General features: G+C 42.6%; 1 protein-coding gene across 2 annotated transcripts in view; it reads right to left on the bottom strand.

Annotated features, from left to right (window-relative positions):
• fgf14 (fibroblast growth factor 14) overlaps nucleotides 1–20,800 on the bottom strand; it is a gene marked incomplete at its 5' end in the record, with an annotated part of 137,273 nt that overhangs the window by 63,439 nt on the left and 53,034 nt on the right. The window contains one exon of one of the 2 annotated variants that reach the window (XM_084084628.1): nucleotides 11,733–11,751. The exons of the other annotated variant lie outside the window; for it this stretch is intronic. Of the gene's footprint in view, nucleotides 1–11,732; nucleotides 11,752–20,800 lie in introns of those variants that run through there. 2 annotated transcript variants of the gene reach the window in all.

Raw genomic sequence — 20,800 nt, forward strand, 5'->3', positions numbered from 1 at the left:
GGACTAAGTTAAACTTCACATATTCTGCATAGGACTCATTAACTATGGTCTATCTCAATGGTTAAATGACTAATGGCCTATGATAATACTGTAATCCCAGGCATAATACATCATATCTCACTGATACACGAAATGCAATTAACATTTTCCATGCGCTCCGCTCTGTGTGTTCCATTCTTTTTTTCTCCATTAAGGTGTGCTCACATGAAAGCGCTCCATAGATCTGTACTGCCCTTTTGTCCCTGCTGATTGAGGACGGCTATAAACCTCCCCCAGAGACAAACAAAGGCTAATGATGTGTATAGTTACAAAAGTTAGTGTCGACTGAACTTTGACCACATTCAAATCTTTTGGACCAGAAAGTACTGACATGGGAGGAATCCCAAACCATATGATACCACATCATATTATGTCTATATTATGTATGTATGCTTACTGTAAGTTTGCGATTGCGGGTGATTTTGGTGCAGTATGTTTGCATCTCAATGCCTATCTGTGTGTGTGTGTGTGTGTGTGTGTGTGTGTGTGTGTGTGTGTGTGTGTGTGTGTGTGTGTGTGTGTGTGTGTGTGTGTGTGTATGTGTGCGTGCGCTCGCACGTGCGTGCATGTGTAATTGTGTCAGTTAATGGGGATGACTAGTGACCAGGTACTGCAGCAATTAGTCAGAAATGAGGGTGTTAATACTCTCCAGCATGATAGGAGTCATTACTGGGCAGCCATTACCCACACTCTCACGACAGTCAGCCACCCATTAACACTGACACAGATCAAATGTTACCACAGCTCTGAATATATCAAGTACTGCCTGCACCCCAGCATGTCAGAAGGTCTACTTTACTGGCAAAGAAGAGACACACGACGGCTCACAGAAGTAAAACCTAATTTATAATTTGCCACACAATGGTATCGTGCCCCAAGAACACAAAACTATGTAGACTATAACGATAGAAAACACTCAGTTTGCTGAGAGTTTGCTGTCCGTTAGTTTTTAAGAAATGTTAGCTCTTACAGTACATTTAGTTACACACACATGCATACACGCATGCACACGCGCATGCACAGCACAGCACAGCACAGCACAGACCATGGTTGTTGTCCTTGGGAGCAAAATGAAACACTACATGGCGCCATGCAACAGAACTTGCACAGAGCGTTCTCATCTGTAGACAGCAGGCTGCATTTCCTCTCTTTAGGACTATTGACACTAATTCAAACTAACTCAGTTCCCTTGTACTGTGCGGGTAGAGGCATAGTAAATGTCAAGAAGAGGAAGTGAAGACAGGCACAAGGGACCACTTTATAGTCTCCCAAAAATCGAGTTGAAGGAGGCAGGTATAGGTTCTATTTAAATCTTCAAGGGGACTATGCTGTTAGAGGCAGTACTGTATATACTGTAATTACTACAAAAACAAAATGATGTCTAACACAGGACTGATAATAATCTGAATTCACACTGAAAGAGTGGCTCCTTGTGCTGGTAAAATGTTCTGCTGTCACACACAGGTTATAATGAACAGAGGTGAAATTGGAAGGTCTTATACTCTGTGTGTGTGTGTGTGTGTGTGTGTGTGTGTGTGTGTGTGTGTGTGTGTGTGTGTGTGTGTGTGTGAGAGAGCGCACGTGTGTATTTCATCACATTCATTCCAATTCCTTACACCTGTACCTACAGTATGTCTGCTCCCAAGTCCACGTTGCAGTGAGTGTAAAATCAGATGTGAATGCATCTTCTTGTTGGCTGTGATTGTTCTGATAAAAGTGCTCTACTACTTTCCTGCCACCAGAGAGCAGTGCTGAGCTCAGTACAACACCACTGCAGGATTCCAGGCAGTTTTGAGGAGAATGGATGTCCATGGCTATGCTTGCAGAGCACATGTGCTTCAGACCTGCAGGTTACAGTATATGGTTTGCTTGATACACACAAAAAAAAGCACAGTTTGTTAAATGTATAAAGATCAACATGCCCGAGGAACACGCAAAGGCCCTTTGAGAGGTGACTCTGTGAATTGAAGCATCATATCACAGATTTCCAGCATAATAATGGTGTCTCTTATTGGTCCTTTACCGTGACTGTGATGACTATATTTAGCTTTGCATAATTCACTGTGTGTGTGTGTGTGTGTGTGTGTGTGTGTGTGTGTGTGTGTGTGTGTGTGTGTGTGTGTGTGTGTGTGTGTGTACTGTACGTGCATGCACGTGCATATGTGTTTGTGTACATTATGTGTGTATGCGTGTGTCAGTGTATACAGTGAGACTGGACTGAATCAGGGAAGTGCATGGCTATTCTCTCCTTAACAACTTTCACCATGGCGTTATTATTTAGGGGCATGTATATACATATATTTTAGTTGCAAAATTTCCCCCAATAGACATCTGCCATGGTGCAATGCATTGTTGTGAGCTTGTACATCTGCTATTTTTTGAAAATCTTTGAAGTGGGCATCAGTGGCTCTGACTTGTGACAACAAATACGCCCTCAAGTGGCCATAACAGGCTATTTCAATACAACCTACTATACAAAGGACAGTGGAGGACTTATGTGTTTGTAATGACATCACGGTGTCAATGCCTCAATCAAATCAGTCAATCAACCCCCATAAAGTTGTGACCCAGCTAGAAGACGAGGCTCTTGCCTTGCGAGCACTAAGTGATATTAGATAACAGCCGGCAGTGATAAGCCATGATCTGATCCCAGGTTTCTGTGGACTGTTAAACAACCATTGATCCAGTGTCCCTCTGTGACCAGCACTTTTATTAGCAACGGCAGCATCTGACCACAAATGAGCTGCTGCCGCTGCTGCTGGTGTGCGTGCGTGCGTGTGCAGAGAGCATGCACATCTGTGTTTAGGAGACTAAGAAGTAAAGAAAGACAGAGACAAAGACCAATTGCGAGAACAATGAAATAGGGATAATCACAGACAGACAGACAGATAGACAGACAGCGAGAGAGAGGCAGTAGAAATGAGTGTCATCTCATTTCCGTGTGTTATGCAATAGAGACACAGAGGGCTCTATGGTACACAGTATGGATCAAAGCCTTAGGACACACAGTTTCCAATAGCAGTCAGTGGCGCATTGCTGTAGGTTTACTGCACACAGTCTGACCCCCACGCACACATAGAAATGCACATACACACACACACACACACACGCACGAACGTGCACGGGTGCATGCAGTCAAGCGCACGCACGCACGCACGCACACAAATACGCACTCACTCAGTGTTAACCTGAACAAGGTCTCTGATGGTGCTGGAATGCAGAGAGAACACAGCTGACCTTAGATGATACTGTATGTAATATTTATGATATATTTATTCAAACGTAAGACACACTGCGGTCACTCATTGACAATGTTTTGGGCATAGGCAACACTCCAAAATAGCCAAAGTATAAAAGTATCCGCAGCACACGTTAACAACAAGCACTGGTAAAATGATCCCACAGACACAAGATGATCTCACCCTTATGGATTCGCTCTCGCTTTGCTCTCCGGTTCCATGCCACAGGTCAAACCAAAGGTCATAGTGAAGACCTGCCGGCTGAGCTGAACGTGTAAGCAGGTCAGAGTAAACGTAAGTAGTCACTCCTCTCTGTGAGGAAGAAATAACGCTGGTGGGGCAGAAATCTTACATCAGGTAAAGAGGAGAGATGAGCTCAGGACGATAGCAGAATCAAAGCTTTCTGTTTACGCCCGAAGGGCCTAATTAACAACCATGCATATTTGGGATAATGTAATTGAATAATAATGCATGAGTGTGGCTTTTTTTTAGTAAGAGAGGGGGAAAACAGAGGGAAAGATGAATATCTTGGAGCCTTTATTCTTTTTTCACGTCAACTCTCAGAGATAAAAACGTGGGGAGGACAAAGGGGGAATAAAAGACAGAACAAAACACACACACTGTGTCAAGCAGAGTGTTTCAGTTGTGTGTCAACTGTTCAGGCCTAATGAGAAATGACACATTTGTAATTACAGTGGACTATAATTAGCTGGTGTGTGAGCGAGATGCCAGAATTCAGGCCTTAGCTGGGTTGTATACTTTAGAGGAGCATGTGTGTGTTTGTTTGTTTGTTTGTCTGTTTGTTTGTCTGTTTCATTTATGGGCTGTACACAGTAAGATCCTCAGTGTTAATTTAACCATTTGTAACTCTGAGAGTGTACAAATGCAACCAAACGAAGGGCCCATTTTGATACATTTGTACACTCTCAGAGTTAGATTAACAGTCCAGATTTGACATGGCAGTGTAGCAGGGCATAGTGATGCCAGTGACATCTGATAAAATGGATATCTCCCCGTAAAGGCATGACATTAATACAGGCTATCAGGTATCACAGGCGACCCGCTGGCTTAAACATCCAGTCACAGGTACAGATTGGTTCCATCACAAACAGCCATTAAGGGCTATACATCCTTTGCGGTGATGTAAAGCAAGCAGTAATCGACCGTGACACTGCAGCGTCTGTTTCCTGGAGGATCGAGTGTGTGTTTTACTGTTAGACATGTCGCTCTGTGTCTTGACTGTCTTCCCAACCAGCAAGCCTGCAGGAACTGACCTTATGACACAGCTCTAAAAATAGCAACGCACAGATTTCTTGGATGCAAGCGGCGCTTTCTCCGCACAGCGACGCTCAGGTACAAGGAGACTGTATGCTGTTGGTAATGCACACACACTGAACAAAACACTGGAATAGGAACACGAACAGTCGCGCACACACACACACACACACACAGCAGGTTGCCCTCTCCATCAGTCCCCTGACACCTGGTCAATTTCTGCTCAGGCAAATGCTCTCCCTGCTATCGACGGGCCTGGAATTAGATTGGTTAAACTCATCTGTCTTATAGAGCGGTCAGAGTCTCGTCAGTCAGCCCCCACTGGCTAACTGCAAACAGGCTGCTGTCTGTCCGTCAAGGAACAATTACAATAGTAGCATGCTTAAACACATCTGCTCGCCGGATAACAGTTTGCTGTCGTCACTGTCTGAGGCATGCAGCATAAACGCCGACATCCTGGTCTGGTTCTGCTCAGCTCAAACACAGAGCAAAACTAAAGAGAACAAATTCCAGGGCTGGGCAATATATTGATATTATATTGATGTCATGAATATGAGACTAGTACTGTCTGTGATTTTGGCTCTGGTATAAGTGCAATCTTTCATCGTGGTCGTAAGCTCACTTATGCATTAAGAAATGTATTGTAGACATCAAATCAAATCAAATTTTATTTATATACAGTAGCACATTTCATACAGCAAGTGCAACCCAATGCGCTTCACAGATAAAAAAAATAAAAAAAATAGAAGGAAAAGGAAAGGAGAAAGAAAAGGAAAAAGGACAATACCTTTTTTAAGGAAAGGTGAAAAGAAAATTTAAATAAAATTTAAATAAAAAAGGAGTAATGCTAAAACCTATGTAAAGGCAATGCTGAATAGGCTATATAGGCCAATATGCTAGATAGGCTATCGGCATATTGCCCAGTCCTATACTGTACTGGTGGCTATTTATACACCTTTAGCGCAACGGGAGAGTGGGAGTTCATCACCTGGAGCCCACCACCACCACTACCTTATCTTGTCTTACAATTTACAATTCAGGCATTTTGCAGACACTCTTATCCAGAGTGACTTACTGTACACTAAGAAAGGTAATCACACGTCATACAGTACATAAAATGCAGAGAGACAGTGTAGTGCCTCAGTAAACTAGGATTGCAGGTAAGCCAGGAACCTAGGATCAGTCTAAACAATATACTGTCAGAATAATCATTTGCATTGAAACTAAAGGTTACCAGGTAAACAATGAACCTAGCATCTGTTTAAAACGCTTGTACCAACAATACATGCTTGGTGTCAGGACTCAGGGGCTGCTCGGCACCACCAGGAGTGGTGTTTTGAGATGGAGTGCTGTAGAACAACTACGGTGAGGACACTGATCACATCTCCCATTGTAATATATACAGGTTCTGCCACCACAAAAAATGCTGCTTTCCCAACAACGAGCCCTGGATCAAAGGGGACATTAAAGTTCAGTCGAACAAGAACCAGAGAGGACTTTCATGGCAGGGACCCTGAGGGAACCAAGGCTCAGAAGGATCTGAAGAAGGAGCTGAGGACAGTTGGGACTGCAGGGCATGCTACAGGCCAATAGCTCCTGCGGTGCGCGTGTGTGTGTGCGTGCCTGTGTGCGTGTGCGCGAGCATGCGCGCTTGTGCGTGTCAGCAGTACCAGTGCCCCCATTCACACCTCTCATCATTGATCCCCCAACACCTCTACAGGAAGGGAAGGGACAGACCAAACCATTGGATCATACGTCAACATTGCAGTCATGCTGGTCCAGGCAACTTTCCCAGTCGTAAATAAGTACCTACTGTAAGACTAAAACGTCTAAGGTAATTTCAAACTCAACTGTACAGTTCTAGCCTTGGATCAATAATAATAATAATGAATTGCATTTTTATAGCGCTTTTCCAAATGCTCAAAGCGCTTTACTTTTCATTCATTCATATAGGATCAAGACTGTCATTAATTTAGGATAAATAAACATTAATTTAATATATGTGCCCACGTGAAGAACAACTCTGGGCATACAATATACAATAATTACATTAATTATAGATATTTATATTTAAAAAAAGATCTAGGCTATTTAGTTGTTCTATTTGAGCATTTTGGTAAAAGTAACTAAAAAGTAATATATTGCTCTTGCTCAGATATTACTATGTAACGAGATGCATTACTTTAAAATGAAGGTAATAAATAATATATAATGTATTACAAAATAAAGTAACTTGCCCAACACTGGTTACACATCAGTGTCAACTTAAAATGAGGTTAGATTCAGGCAGATGTACTGTACATTAGTGACAAAATCAGATCCCCCTCACCAACAGAAATCATCTAGAGTGGATGGAAATGGAGTGTAACGAGTTGACAATTGTGTCAAGGCAAGCCTACATTGGTATGCCGATTCTTAGCTTCATGCAAACAGGCCCTGACATTTATCAAATATTCAGAGCGAGTGCAGTCAAACAGAAAACGATATTCTTCTCTTTTTTCCCCCAACTCTTTTCATCTTCACCTCTGCATGCTGCACTGCCTCCCTGGGGAGGGCGGCTGGCCTACAATCTGCATGGTGTATATTCTGCCTCCTGCAGAGCTAAGGTGAATCTGCTCCCCTGAGGTGAAGTCAAGCTATCTGTTACACATCTGTTGATTCACCACAAAGACAAGAAAGTTGCCTCCCTCCCTTCCTCTCATTACAGAGATAGACCTCTCTCTCATTCTCTCTCTCATAGATATCTGTCATTGACACATATAACACACACACACACACACACACACACACACACACACACACACACACACACACTTACTCAAAAAGTGAATATTCCTCCTAAACCTATAAGACAGCAGCCTCTGCAGTGATAGCTCGCCGTTGCTAAGTAACGCCAACAAAGCTCCCCAAAGAAAGCTCCAGGAAGTAGAATGGCTCGTCACGAGCATACTGTACACAGAACATAGGTAAACACTTCTCTAGTCCACTGTAGAAGCAGTCTACTCTGCTTCCACAAACCAACTGTTTATTTAACACTCATGTGTGTCCATAGAGTGTACAAATGGAACCAAATGAACCAGTAGGTGGCCGTTTAGTTTCATTTGTAAACAGAGGTTCGGCTGCTATGCAGCCCTCACATCTAGAGTGAGGGGTGCTACACGGTCCTAACACCTACATCTCACCTACATGTGGGTAATTTGTTTGTGCCTGATGCCATGACGACACATTGTGGTTAGACAACACACTCCATATTTGGGCGTAGCTGCATTGGCATGAGCGTGACACGTGGTCCACAGTCCTCCCTTAAGCCAATATTAATAAAGGATATTTTGAGCTGTGAACATCCTCAGATATTCCTTGTGTTGGAAGACAGTACGGCCACAGTAATGGTGCATGCAATGGTGATTTTAGACAGCTGAAGCTGAAGGTATAATTAGATTTCTGCAGCTCAGCAGGCGTCTAAATGAAACAGTACATTCATTAAATCGTTAAAAGCTCAAAAATAGATGAAGAATGAAGAGGTAAGTTTGTTTAAAAAAACAAAAACAAAATGTGTTCTCACGTCAACCTCTACACAGAGTCATTGCATACCTCTCTAGTGTAAGAGCAACAAAACACACCCCTGACTTCATTTGCATACAGTATAGAGGCATACAGTAAACAACTTAAGAAATATCGATACAATGAATTATTGCGACATTTAGCGAGTGGATGCACAGATGGAGTAAGAGAGAGGACATGGGGAGGGAGAGTTTGAAAAAGCATGTGTGAGCAGGAGAATGAGTGCATGAGAGAAAGGCAGAGAATGTAAATTGTGTGTGAGAGGGAGAGGGGTAGAAAGTGACAGAGGAGAGAGAGAGAGAGAGAGAGATGCTGTGCTGCAGAAAAGCCAGGCCGTGTAATTTATGAGGGGCCATATTCATAAAACATGAATCTTGTCTGTGTAGTGCTGAATCACTTTGTGTGCAAAGCTACTGCCCCGCCTCCCACAACCATGCATGTATGTGGACATACATGCACCCACGCACACGCACGCACACACACACACACACACACACACACACACACACACACACTATTTATAGGGTAGTGACCAGAAATTCAAATCCTTACAAATGCTTTTCAGCACCTACAAGCACTCACTCAACCCATCTCTCATTCATGTAGTCACCCAGCTACACAATCTCATTTACTGTCATGCATGCACTCATCCTGACCATCGCCTCTCCGACCAGATGACTTTCTCCTTTAAGCCTTATGGTCAGTTTAGTTCTCTGCTTGCTAGACACGTTAGGAGCTCCAACAGTTACCCTGTAAAACTCCTCCGGCATGAGCCCGTTTCCCCTGGGTTCCGTCCTCCACACCCCCAGACCCTAGTGAGTAAGTGGCTGAGTTCAGCCGTTCAGCGGGGCAGACAGTCAATATCTCCGTTAGCATGACTTCATCAGGGTAGTTCAGCCTGGCATTAGCTGATTAAATACAGTATATCTGCCCTCATGTTAAACCGTTTAGGGAAGCAAAGGGAATCAGTGCAAGTGCGAACATTTCCCTCCATGTTGGCCGAGTCTGAGACACACATTGGCTGAGTCTGGGAAAAGACTTGATTCTGCATGGACTATGATTAAATTGTATGTGATAAACTGATGCATAACATTGGCTCGCTGTTTGCTGTGTTATCAACGTCCAACATGGCAAACTTGATTTAGATTTACCTTCTGTCCCCATGAAAAAAAATGGAAGTAACTTTTTTTGTGCTTTTCAAGAATCCACACGGGCGTGGGCGTGTGGCTGAATACGATGTAGTGCCAATTACAATACATTAATACTGGCCTTAAAGAGTGAATGACTGGAGAGCTACCAAATTAGAGTAAAAATGATTTGTCCTACGAATGTCATAGTTAAAGTCCGGTGCCAATTAGAGAACGAGTACTAACTCATGAACATAATATTTATTTGGCATGCTGTAGTATGGAGTAGGAGAAGCTGCCCAAATTACATTTTGTGCTTATTCATGGTGGGTCCGTTGGCATCGGTGTCATGAACAAGAAGAAGCGTTTCCACAGTGAACCGAAGCCAGCCAGAACCACTGGGTCAAGGAGATGCCCAGCATCACATTTGCACCAGCACAGCGCACACACTACCCAACACATTGGCTTCCTTCTGCCATTCTCCTCTCTCTGACCTCACTCAGGCGTTCTATCTGTCATCATGCCAAGCCTAATACTGTACATCTCCATCTCTGCCAACTCTAGTTCCACATCATCAACCATACATGTATACGTCGTTTCCTGTGGGTGTCTCACAGTACAGTGAAGGATGTGACTGACCACCATCGTAAGAGAGAGAGAGATTCTTGTGTTTTCAGGTGGTAGAAAGCCCCTATCAATCTTAACCCTCGCACAGTTCTGAACAATACAGCCTCTGCTGAATATTCATGACCCTTCCCTGGCCGAGGATGACGAGTGCTTGAGACGCACAGAGGGGAAAATCTGGGCATGGACTTTGGACTGGTGTTGGACTGGAAAACCCTTAAGATCGGTTCGGCCTGGCAGTGGGTAGAGGACTGCTCTAGATGCTCTGACCTGATCCAGTTTGGTTATCTACTGGTTTCCTCCTCTTTCTCTCTCTCTCTCCCATTCTCTCTCTCTAAACACATAATGTTTCACAGTGGCGATACACTTGTATCCATTTATTTAATGTGTTGCTTAGGGTCAAGCTGCCTGGGGAAATTAGTGGGTCTCTAATGTCTGTCAACAACAACACTGGCTCACACACTGCAAATATCAACAGCTATGATCTCTCTAATTCAACAATATCGGTCCTCTCTCTCTCTCTCTCTCTCTCTCATTACGGTGAGGGAGGAAAACAATTGTTTGTTGTGTGCCCACCGTGCAGTGTGGCAGTAACACTTTGATGTGTATTGTGTCATAACCACTGGGTAATTCATCATAATATACAGTCTCCAATAGAGAGCCCTCATGTTAAATGCTTCTAGAAGACCTACACTATACAGTGATGTAAATCACCGAGACAGAATCAGGCCTGGTACAGCTATAGGTCTCGCTTTGCTGCTACTGTATCTGTTTTAAAATATCCCCTGGCCTTCTATATTAAACCCTGCTCAATTACAGTACAGCCTACTTTGAGAGGCAGGCAGCTAAACAGTCCAGTATCACAATGAAAGTTTAGATTGGTTCATTTAGGAAGTGGTGACATCTTTGTCAAGAAGTAAAGTTTTAGGAAGTAGCACAAGTGTAGATGCTGCTTTTTCTTTCCCTGCGTCATTTCATCTTTCTCTCACTCCTGCTTCCCCATGTGCAATGCATTTATGTGTGTGTGTGTGTGTGTGTGTGTGTGTGTGCGTGCGTGCGTGCGTGCGTGCGTGCGTGCGTGCGTGCGTGCGTGCGTGCATGTAGGACCATATAGGGTTCCTCTGTGGCTCAGTAATAATATCAACTAAGCAGGCAAAATTCACCTTTACCCTGGACCCTGGATCAATACTCCCAACGCAGTCTTCTTTCCTTCTATCATTACATCATTTTCAGACAGTGACCTCCTGAGGGACCCCCCCCCCCTACACACACACACACACACACACACACACACACACACACACACACACACACACACTTAAAAAGCACCATTAGCAAAATCGAATGAGATTTAAGATTTTCCTTTACCACCCATATTGACCGGGTTACATGGCTCACAAATGATTATTCTTTTATGAAAGGAAATACTCAACATCCATCAATAGATGTTGCCACCGATAGCGCCTGAAGATGAGCACAAATCAATAGGACTGGATGAAGGTGAGAGTGCAGGTATAGTATATCATGTCGTTGCTGTCGGGCAGAAACCTTGTATCTCCATGTTTATTTCATTTTTCCCCCGTAAATTAATGTCCTACTTCATCATACAAGAGTGTCACACAAACGTAGTGAAAATAGCCGATCTACAAGCTTTCAAGCTTGAGAGCTATTTTCACTATTTTAATTAACGGTAATTTAACGGTTTTGGACATACAAGGTTTCCACCCGACAGTGGCGATATCATATTGCATGTCATGCGCCTGCTATCTAGTGAACACATTAGGTACAGTTAATCATATAGGTAGGGGACACATATACAGTACACCACTATGATGAGTCAAACATCAGCAAACTGTAGTTTACTTACAGCCTCAGGAAGACATCTCATCTAACATGATCTGTGAGACCTTGAAGGGTCGAGCTATAGATAGGGAGGAGAGAGAGTGTAAGGGATGGAAAGGGGGGGCAGGTGTGATGTAGAGAAGACTCTAGTGCTGATCTATGAGCATCCTATATCAAACACCATAATGTGCATAAAAACAAGCAAATGTATTCACAATTTGCATGATCAACACATGATGAGATGGATTTATTCACATGGTACCTTGGTGAGCTGAATCATTAAGTACAACAGGGCACTAATAGCACAAGGCAATTTCATGGGAAAAAGCCAAAACAATTTGTTCTACGCACTGTAATGCTCACTGGTGTCCTACAATCTGAATCAAAGGTAAAATTAAGCTTTTTAAAAGTACAGAGGACAGCAGTGGGGGCACTTTCTGCCTATTTGGCATATTTCATCCCTACGGAGACTTCAATGAGCCAAAAGTATGTTTATTTTTCTTTTATTGCTTGTCTGCGGCATGTTTCATAGCCCCAAAATGCTGCTACTGACGATATAGTTCTCTGAGCGTATAGTGATTCTACGCTGATGTAGCAGGGTGATATAGTCATAGGGGAGTCCTCCAGGATTCTTAAACCCAACTCAATAAGATCTTTAATCAAAGTCCTCACGCTAACCTGTAATTAAATGAATACAGAGACTCTCAAAGAGCCTCCAAGATCCTTAACCTGCAGGCAGCCTCCCACGAGGCCTAAATGCCTCCTCCTCATTTCACTCACAGTCCTATCTCTCTCTCTCTCTCTCTCTCTCTCATTCTCACACATTTTCGGTCTGTCTTCTTTGTAGTGTAGGTGCTACAACTATGCTTGCATGTTGTCGCAGCTAATATGGGGAGAGTGAAAGAGACGACCCAGAAGCCGTGTGCTGTAGAGTGACATGTTGGCACTGCAGAGTGCAGGGAGACAGCGTGCCGCTCACACAAGCTCAACCATGCAGCTCTGCAGCTTTCGCGTGTCTTCCGAGGTGATTCATGGGGAAAGGCTCTTTTTACACGGCCAATCAGGTTCTACGCCAGCCATCGCTCACCCAACCCCAAGAGTAAATACTGTACCGCCAGATGGATATTGATAGCATGCAGACAAGGGGCAGGAGCTGTTATACACACACACACGCACACACACACACACACACACACACACACACACACGCACGCACGCACACACGCACGCACGCACGCACTCGCACGCACACACACACACACATTATTTATAGGGTAGTGATCAGGGAAATTCAGTATCCCAGTAGAATGAGTAAGAGTGGGGTAATATATTAGTTTGTGTTACAGCGCATACACCTTGTTAGCCCCGTCTGCAGTAATGGTGTGCTTTGCTTCCGCTTACAAGACGCATGCACTGTTTGTCCTGAGTCACTGCAATCACACAGGAACTTTTAAACCATGCACACAGGATCAGCGTTTGCTCTTCACACAAGCCTGTTACAGATGCCTCACTATCTGCACTACTTACTGCACAGTACCTGTACGAGGGTGGTGGTGGTGGTGGGGGGGGGGGGGGTAGAGATGTAATGACAACGACAGGAAGGATAACTGGCCACCTCATTGTCTCTTCAGACAGGTACAGAGTAGCGTAATGAAGCGAGGAGCGCCGGATTTCAAACAGTAATCAAGAGTGGCCTGTTAAATGACAAATAAACAAAAAAAAATCCCCCCCCCCCCCACTCTGTCTGTCTGTCTGTCCCAAGCATTCCAGTACAACCAACTCACTTTTAGCTTTGACGAACACCAGACATTCATCAAAATCTCTCTTTATGCTTCCCATCTCAGAAACAAATTCAATGCAACACACAGTAATGTATAGAGCAATGAAAGAGCCCAATAGTCTTCGATCACACAATTCACCCAGTCAACAAGTAAATACGATTTTAAAAATCAATTAAAGAAACATCTCATGGAATCTACTTTTGATCACAGATACATTTGCTACATGTTTCTTGGTGTTTGGGACTGGGTAGACTGCAGTATATTGTGCTGTAAACCTGACATTTTAGCTATGTTGTTGCCAGAGGTATCAGTAAGACTGTTTTATGTCATGAGTTACCACACAACATTTAATTGAGATTTTTTTTAAACATTATTTTACGTTTTTAACTGTCTTCTAATACTGTCTGTCATGTAATATGTTTTTGTATGTTACTGTATGTAGGAAGAGCAGCTGCTGCTGCTGTAGTAGTAGCTAATGGCGATCCAAATAAAGAATAAACCATAAATGGAAACTTCCTGCAACAATGAACAAAAACCACAAAGAGTGGACTACTCTGAACTATCACGTGATGACAGAGCTACGAACTTAGGTTCCTCAAATTTAGGAACGGATGAATAATGCACTTGGGGGTATTTTAAGACACACGACATTCCTCCTCACATCATGCATGAAATGGAATGCAAGTGACTAAAATCCGAGGGCAGGAATCAGGGAACAAAACCCCACCCTCCACCCCCATTCACAAAGGGGGGGTGGGGGGGTGGGGGGGATGAGAATCAAATATTCAAACATTGAAGGTAGAAGCTAAAAACATCAGTAAACACGTTCAGCACCATGGAGAGCGCCATATGGTCCTTTTCAAAACAAAAACTTAAAGGTCTACGTCACCCATTTTCAACCTATCTTTGTATAATTTGTCCTCATTAATGCTCATTACAAGATGGCTGTCTGTCTACTCACTCTGTGTCTCAGAGGTCGCTATGGACAGTTCAGAAACCTGCCCACCAGGGACATCATTGGCACTGCAGGCAGGTTTGGTCATTTAAAACAAGATTTCAAGGTTTATCTATTATATTTTATTATGTATGCAAGAACAATGGCTTCTTCTTCAGCATGCTAACTTTCCAGGAAGAGAAGGTCTGTCACACCAATTTCAAGATGAGGTTGAAAATAGATGAAGCGGTCCTTTGAGGTACAATGTTCAAGATCAACAGAAACTGCTTTAAAACAGGAAAAGCTAATTGGATGGCTTCATTCATTGCACTAAGTAACCTTTTAGTAGATAGCACAACGTGGCTAACAACATGACAAATTGATCCTTTTCATGGTCAACATCAGCCGGAGCTACGTGTTGTGTGTGCTCTTTAACCCATTAAAACCGGAAAATTGAAAGATTTTAACCACTTTAACCATTAATATGGTATATCTGATTAAAAATATCAGATATACAAGCTCATTGTGCATCACTTTGTGCCGCACTATGAGCTTGTAAAATTCTTTGAATATATATATTTTTAAAGAGTGTTCAACTCAAATCTTTGCTTCTAGGGGTCCCTGGAACAAAATATTTTTAGATGGGGGTCCTCTGCAAAATACATATCATTTTGCGGGTCCTTGACATGAAAAAGTTTGAGTACCACTGATATATAGGAACATGGGTTTTTCAGAAACAACTGTAAGGATTTAGAAGACATTTGTAGAATCGGCCTCAGGTCTTAATGGGTTAATGTTGGAAAAGTGCTGAGTTACCACACAGCATTACATCACCAGGAAAATGAGCATGATGAATAGCTTTCATTACATTGAGTCTGGTTCTGAACATAGCTCAGACAACCAATAGCTTTCACTCTCTTTCTCTCTGACTAAGGAATAAGAGAAGTATGAACCCACCAGAGACAATCACTTATTCATCTGAAAGAATGTCAAATGATTATGCAGATGCTGGAACAGTATTTATGTAGACTATATCCAGATGTTTTCATGGCAGTGTTTCACACTAAGCCTTTGCATCTGAAAATGTTTAAATACAAATATGGCTTCCTGCCAGGAATGATTTAATAGACCGTTTAATTCTGTAAACAAGAACTGGACATGAATGTGAACTTCCTGTTTGTAACCACTGCCTTGGGAACAAACTATCCAAACTATCCCAACAAATATATGTTAGCTACCTAGCTTGGAAACAAAGATTCATAAGAATTTGTAGTAATTCTTCTTCTTCTAAGTATTAGAGTAATTCCTCAATAGACAGAGGAAAACCATATATTTGACCAGTTGTATTTCTGATTACAGTGCATAATTGTCTTATATATACAAATATTCACCCACTACTTTATACTTCATTTAAACGTGTGATGTGACCATAAATATAATGTTTAACTATAGTACTGTATTATATTTTTATTTGCTACTGATGTACATAAAATAACTGAGAGGATCTTGACATGGGTTTCACATGTCTCCAACAGTAAAATGCATTTAACCCATTTTCAAACTGAATCAACAACTAACTTATATGACTGAGAAATATCAGTATTAGTTATACAGCAAAGTCAAGAAGGTTTGTCAAAAGCAGCTAGGGCCAGCTAGCCTTGGGCTTAAGTCATATTTACAACTGTGAAATCTCTCTCATGTCAGGTCTCAGAGCCAAGTTATACCAGGGTTAACCCATTAAAACCGGGAAAGCATCCATGTCAATTTAGATTTTTGCTTTGGCTTTTCAAAAATAGCAGATATACAAGCTCACAGCGTGTCACTTTGAGCCGCGCTGCAAGCTTGTACATCTGCTATTTTTTAACATTTTAGAAACATCTTGAAAGTTTGAGAACTACTGGTTTAGAAGGCATTTGTAGAATCGGCCTCAGGTCTTAATGTGGCGGTCAAAACTGTTCAGTGTTAAAGGGATAGTTCACCTCCACAATGACTTTTTTCTATCTGTCACCCCATGGAGACTTGAATTCATGGATATCTTTGTTTTTGTCGCATTCCTAAGCCAATAATTTGATGACCAGCGGCGGTTCCGGTAGGAGACACAAAGAGTCTCTTTTGTCTCTCCTACCGGAACCGTTACCTTACCGTTCCGCTGGTCATCAGATTATTGAGAAAAAGATATGTCACGTTTGACTTCAAATTGAAATGAGACGGAAGGGTGTGTGTGAAGGTCTGGTACTCATGGAGGATGCTGGTGACAATCAATGTTCAATGGGTGACACACACCCTACATTATGAACACAGAACACTTATGCATGCAAACACAGACAGCAATGTATGTGTGGACGTGGGACCAACTATCTGATTTGCGAGACTTCGGAGCTGATCGATGGGGTTAGGGGATCAGTCAGCCATGCCAGTAGCCGATCATCAATCACACTAGACTACCAACAGGGGGACAGGACCAGGGGACCGATTAAGCTGTGACACCCACAGGATACTCTGGACTCACAGAGGGGGGGGGGGGGGCAAGTGAAGTCACCGCACCGTGGATACAAGGGGTCGATGAGACGAAGCAGTGACTGTGGTGATCAGCGCAACAGTGATTCTCAATTGAAAGACAGGGACAAATAAAGATGTGTCACCAAACAAATGAATGAGAGATACCCCTGTCTTCTGCTCCCAAAGATGTTACAATAAAATACTGTAAGCTAAATGTATACATTAATGCATAACCTGTTATGAATACAGTATACATATTATGCACACACATTTCTAACGCAGGATCAGCAACTGACTGTTTGTAAAATATACAGTGGGATTGTATACAGAGTAACATAAAAATAGACGTAAGCATATGAAGACATATGGAAACACACACGCACGCACACACGCATCGCACGCACGCACGCACGCACGCACACAGGGAAGAAACAGTCACTGTTCTGTGGCCTTTTTTTATCTTCTCATTCTATCCTTCAGTAGTTCTACAAAGACAAAGGAAAATGGTCAGGAGATGGATTCAAGTCAGGCAGGAGGTTGTAAAGAAATTGGTCTTGACCCATATTATTAGACCCTACTATCCAGGACAACCTGCTTAAATTCACCTGTTCTCCTAAAGAACTGAAAAGTGGGTCTGCTATCACAAACACATTCCTTGTGCGCACGCACGCACGCACGCACGCACGCACGCACGCACGCACGCACGCACGCACGCACGCACGCACGCACGCACGCACACACACACATTCATAGATGCACAGACAGTCACAGCATACACGGACGCGTTATGGCATCAAGCCTTCCTCAGCGTGTATACCATACATACACGCTGAGGAAGTGTTGGTTTCATCGACTAAAACTATGACGAAAAATGTTCGTCGACTGCCTTTTTTCATGACTAAAACTAAGACTAAATATATTGACAATTTCGTCAACAAATAAAAACTAGACTAAAATTTTAGGGACTAGAGGAGAAGAAGCGCTCTGAAAATAGCAGATCTACAAACTCACAAGAGCTTGTAGATTGGCTATTTTCAGCATGCAACCAAGTCTAAAATCAGCCACTACGACGCCATCAAGGCACCACCAAAATACATTTTAGTCAACTAAATCAACTGTAGATGTAGTCGACTAAAACTTGTGTAAACAGAGCTACAGTATGTCACATTGCGTCGTTACATACATGTAATATGTACAGGGTATAAAGCTTGAGACAAATTTGAGACAAATAGCAGCAATCTTTTGCAGTCACTTTGTGACAAGTAGCAGCATTTTTTCCCAAAACTATTTAAATAGTATACCAAAAAAAGCCTCAGATTTAGAATGCGTTTAAAGGTAGCAGCTCTATTTATAATTATGTGCAGTAGGCCTAGAGGTCTACTCGGGACACTCAATGGTTAGTAGTCCTTAGGGTAGTTGTATGCACTCGCACCCTCATTTGACCCTCTTCAACCTGAAAAAGCCACCCACAGTATCACACACACTCAACTCAATCAGACTTGCGCACGCCACGTGTAAAACACAAAGTGAGAAGGAGTACTTCTGAACATTTTCAGATGGGGGTCTGCGGCCAAAATACATATCATTTTGTGGGTCCTTGGCACGAAAACGTTTGTGAACTATACTGCTTTAGAAGACATTTGTAGAATCGTTCCTCAGGTCTTAAAACCACTTAAACCCCAGCATCGGTATTGTGGGGGAAGCTTTCGCTGAAAATAGTGAAAGCTGTTGTTGATCGAGAGCTTGTCGATCGGCTATTTTTAGCTAAAGCTTTCCCCACAATAACGGAAAACCGGAAAATACACTAGTATTGAGCCCTGAGGAACTCTGGTTACCCATTTAAGTGGTTAATAGTTTAACATGTAGTTCTCAACGTGAGGTCCCCCAGTGGTCCCCTTGAGACCAAGTGGCCCTAGTAGCCCGACAGTGGTCCTTGAGAGTGTACAAATGGACTCTCGGAGTTCCATTGTATAGTGTAGATTGGGGTATTACGGGGGGGTCTGCATATCAAACTGGAGGTCCTTCAAAATTAAAAAAGTGCATTAACCTTTCTCTGCTTGGGAACTTTTTCATAGGATAGGATCAAAAGGATGATTAGAACAGAAAAACAAGACCCCAAAAGGACGTGTTTGACTTTGTGTGGACCTTCAGCATTTACAGTAGCAAAGATATTGTGGTTTGACGCCTCCTCACTGTCCCTGGAGCACCGCCTTGTGTTGTCTCCAAACAACAGATGGACATGAATATGTCAAGTGGTGTCAAGTGTGTTATTGTTTGCACCACACACACACTCACGCGTGCGTGCGCATGCATGCACGCATAGGACAAACACAAACAGGCACAAGTAGGCTACATAAAGACACAAACAAAAAATGAAGCATAGCGTTAGTTCATGCAGGACACGGAAGTCGTGCACGCCAAAGCTGTAACCAGCAGTCAGTCAGCTGATGTGAACATCAGCTTTCTATTCCCCATTCACAGCCCAGCTGGTCATTACATCACACACTCATTATCCAATCACAGCTCATGCTTGAGCAAAGAGGTTCCTATAAATATGGCTTCATATTCTCTAGGTCTTTCTTGGTTGCTGAACCAATGCATTTTGCTAGCTGCTGTGAGCTTCATCTGCTGCTCATCTACTGCTTTGTGCGCTGCTCTATGATATTTTGGTGCTATATGAGATGAGTCTGCTTATGATGCTGACTTTTACCACTGCTACAGCAGCCAATGCTTCTTCTATTATTGCTGCCAAACACTAATGTGCTCATAGCTTAAGCTAATAGCATGCTTGCTGCCATGTATAAATCAGGAATTGTTTGTAGCACAAAGCTAATACAGCATGCTTGCTGCCCAGACAGTAGAAGCTTGATTTGTTGTAGGCTACTCTCTTCACCATGTGGTAAGTTGAATTGTTTGTAGCTTAAAGCTAACATAGCATGCTGCTGCATTTAGAAGTTGTTTGTTATACAGCACTGCACAGTTAACATGGCATGCTTGCTTCCCATGTGGAAAGCTTCAATTGTTTGTAGCTTAAAGCTAACATAGCATGCTGCTGCATTTAGAAGCTTGGTTTGTTATACAGTACTGCACAGTTAACATAGCATGCTTTCTTCCCATATGGAAAGCTTCAATTGTTTGTATCTTAAAACTAACATAGCATGCGTGCTGCCATGTGTTTAGAAGCTGTGTTGTTATATGCACAGTTAACATAGCATGCTTGCTTCCCATGTGGAAAGCTTCAATTATTTGTAGCTAAAAGCTAACATAGCATGCTGCTGCATGTAGAATCTTTGTTGTTATACAGAACTGCACAGTTAACATAGCATGCTTCCTTCCCATGTGGAAGCTTGAATTGTTTGTAGCTTAAAGCTAACATAACATGTGGAAAGCTTGAATTGTTTATAGCTTAAAGGTAACATAGCATGTGGAAAGCTCGAATTGTTTGTAGCTTAAAGCTAACAGCATGCTTGCTGCCATGTAAAAGCTTTGATTTGTTTGTACAGCGCTGCAAAGTTAACACAGCAGCCTTGCTCCCCATGTAGGCTACTTTCTTTTATTCCCAGCAGAATACATTCCAGTGGTTTTAAAGAGCTTTCATCAGGTAATGAAACGTGGCTATTTTAGCATTTTTATGGCTTCAGGTATAGAAATATATGGAGCTAAATTTTTAAGTACTGCTTCTAAGTTCTAATGCTGTTCTGCTGAGGCACTCTTGACTCTGGGAATACCCACAATGGTGCAGTACCATTTAGTTGGCTCTGAAGCTTCAAGCAGAGCTTCCAACAGTTGTAGTGCTCTGCTAGCACAAATGCTTTTATAATATGTTTATACTTATCAAAGCTGTTGTAGACAATCTGTGTGCAACGGGGCATAATATAA

Source organism: Gymnoscopelus microlampas (genome assembly GCF_963454915.1).
Source record: "Gymnoscopelus microlampas genome assembly, chromosome: 17".
Taxonomy (NCBI): domain Eukaryota; kingdom Metazoa; phylum Chordata; class Actinopteri; order Myctophiformes; family Myctophidae; genus Gymnoscopelus; species Gymnoscopelus microlampas.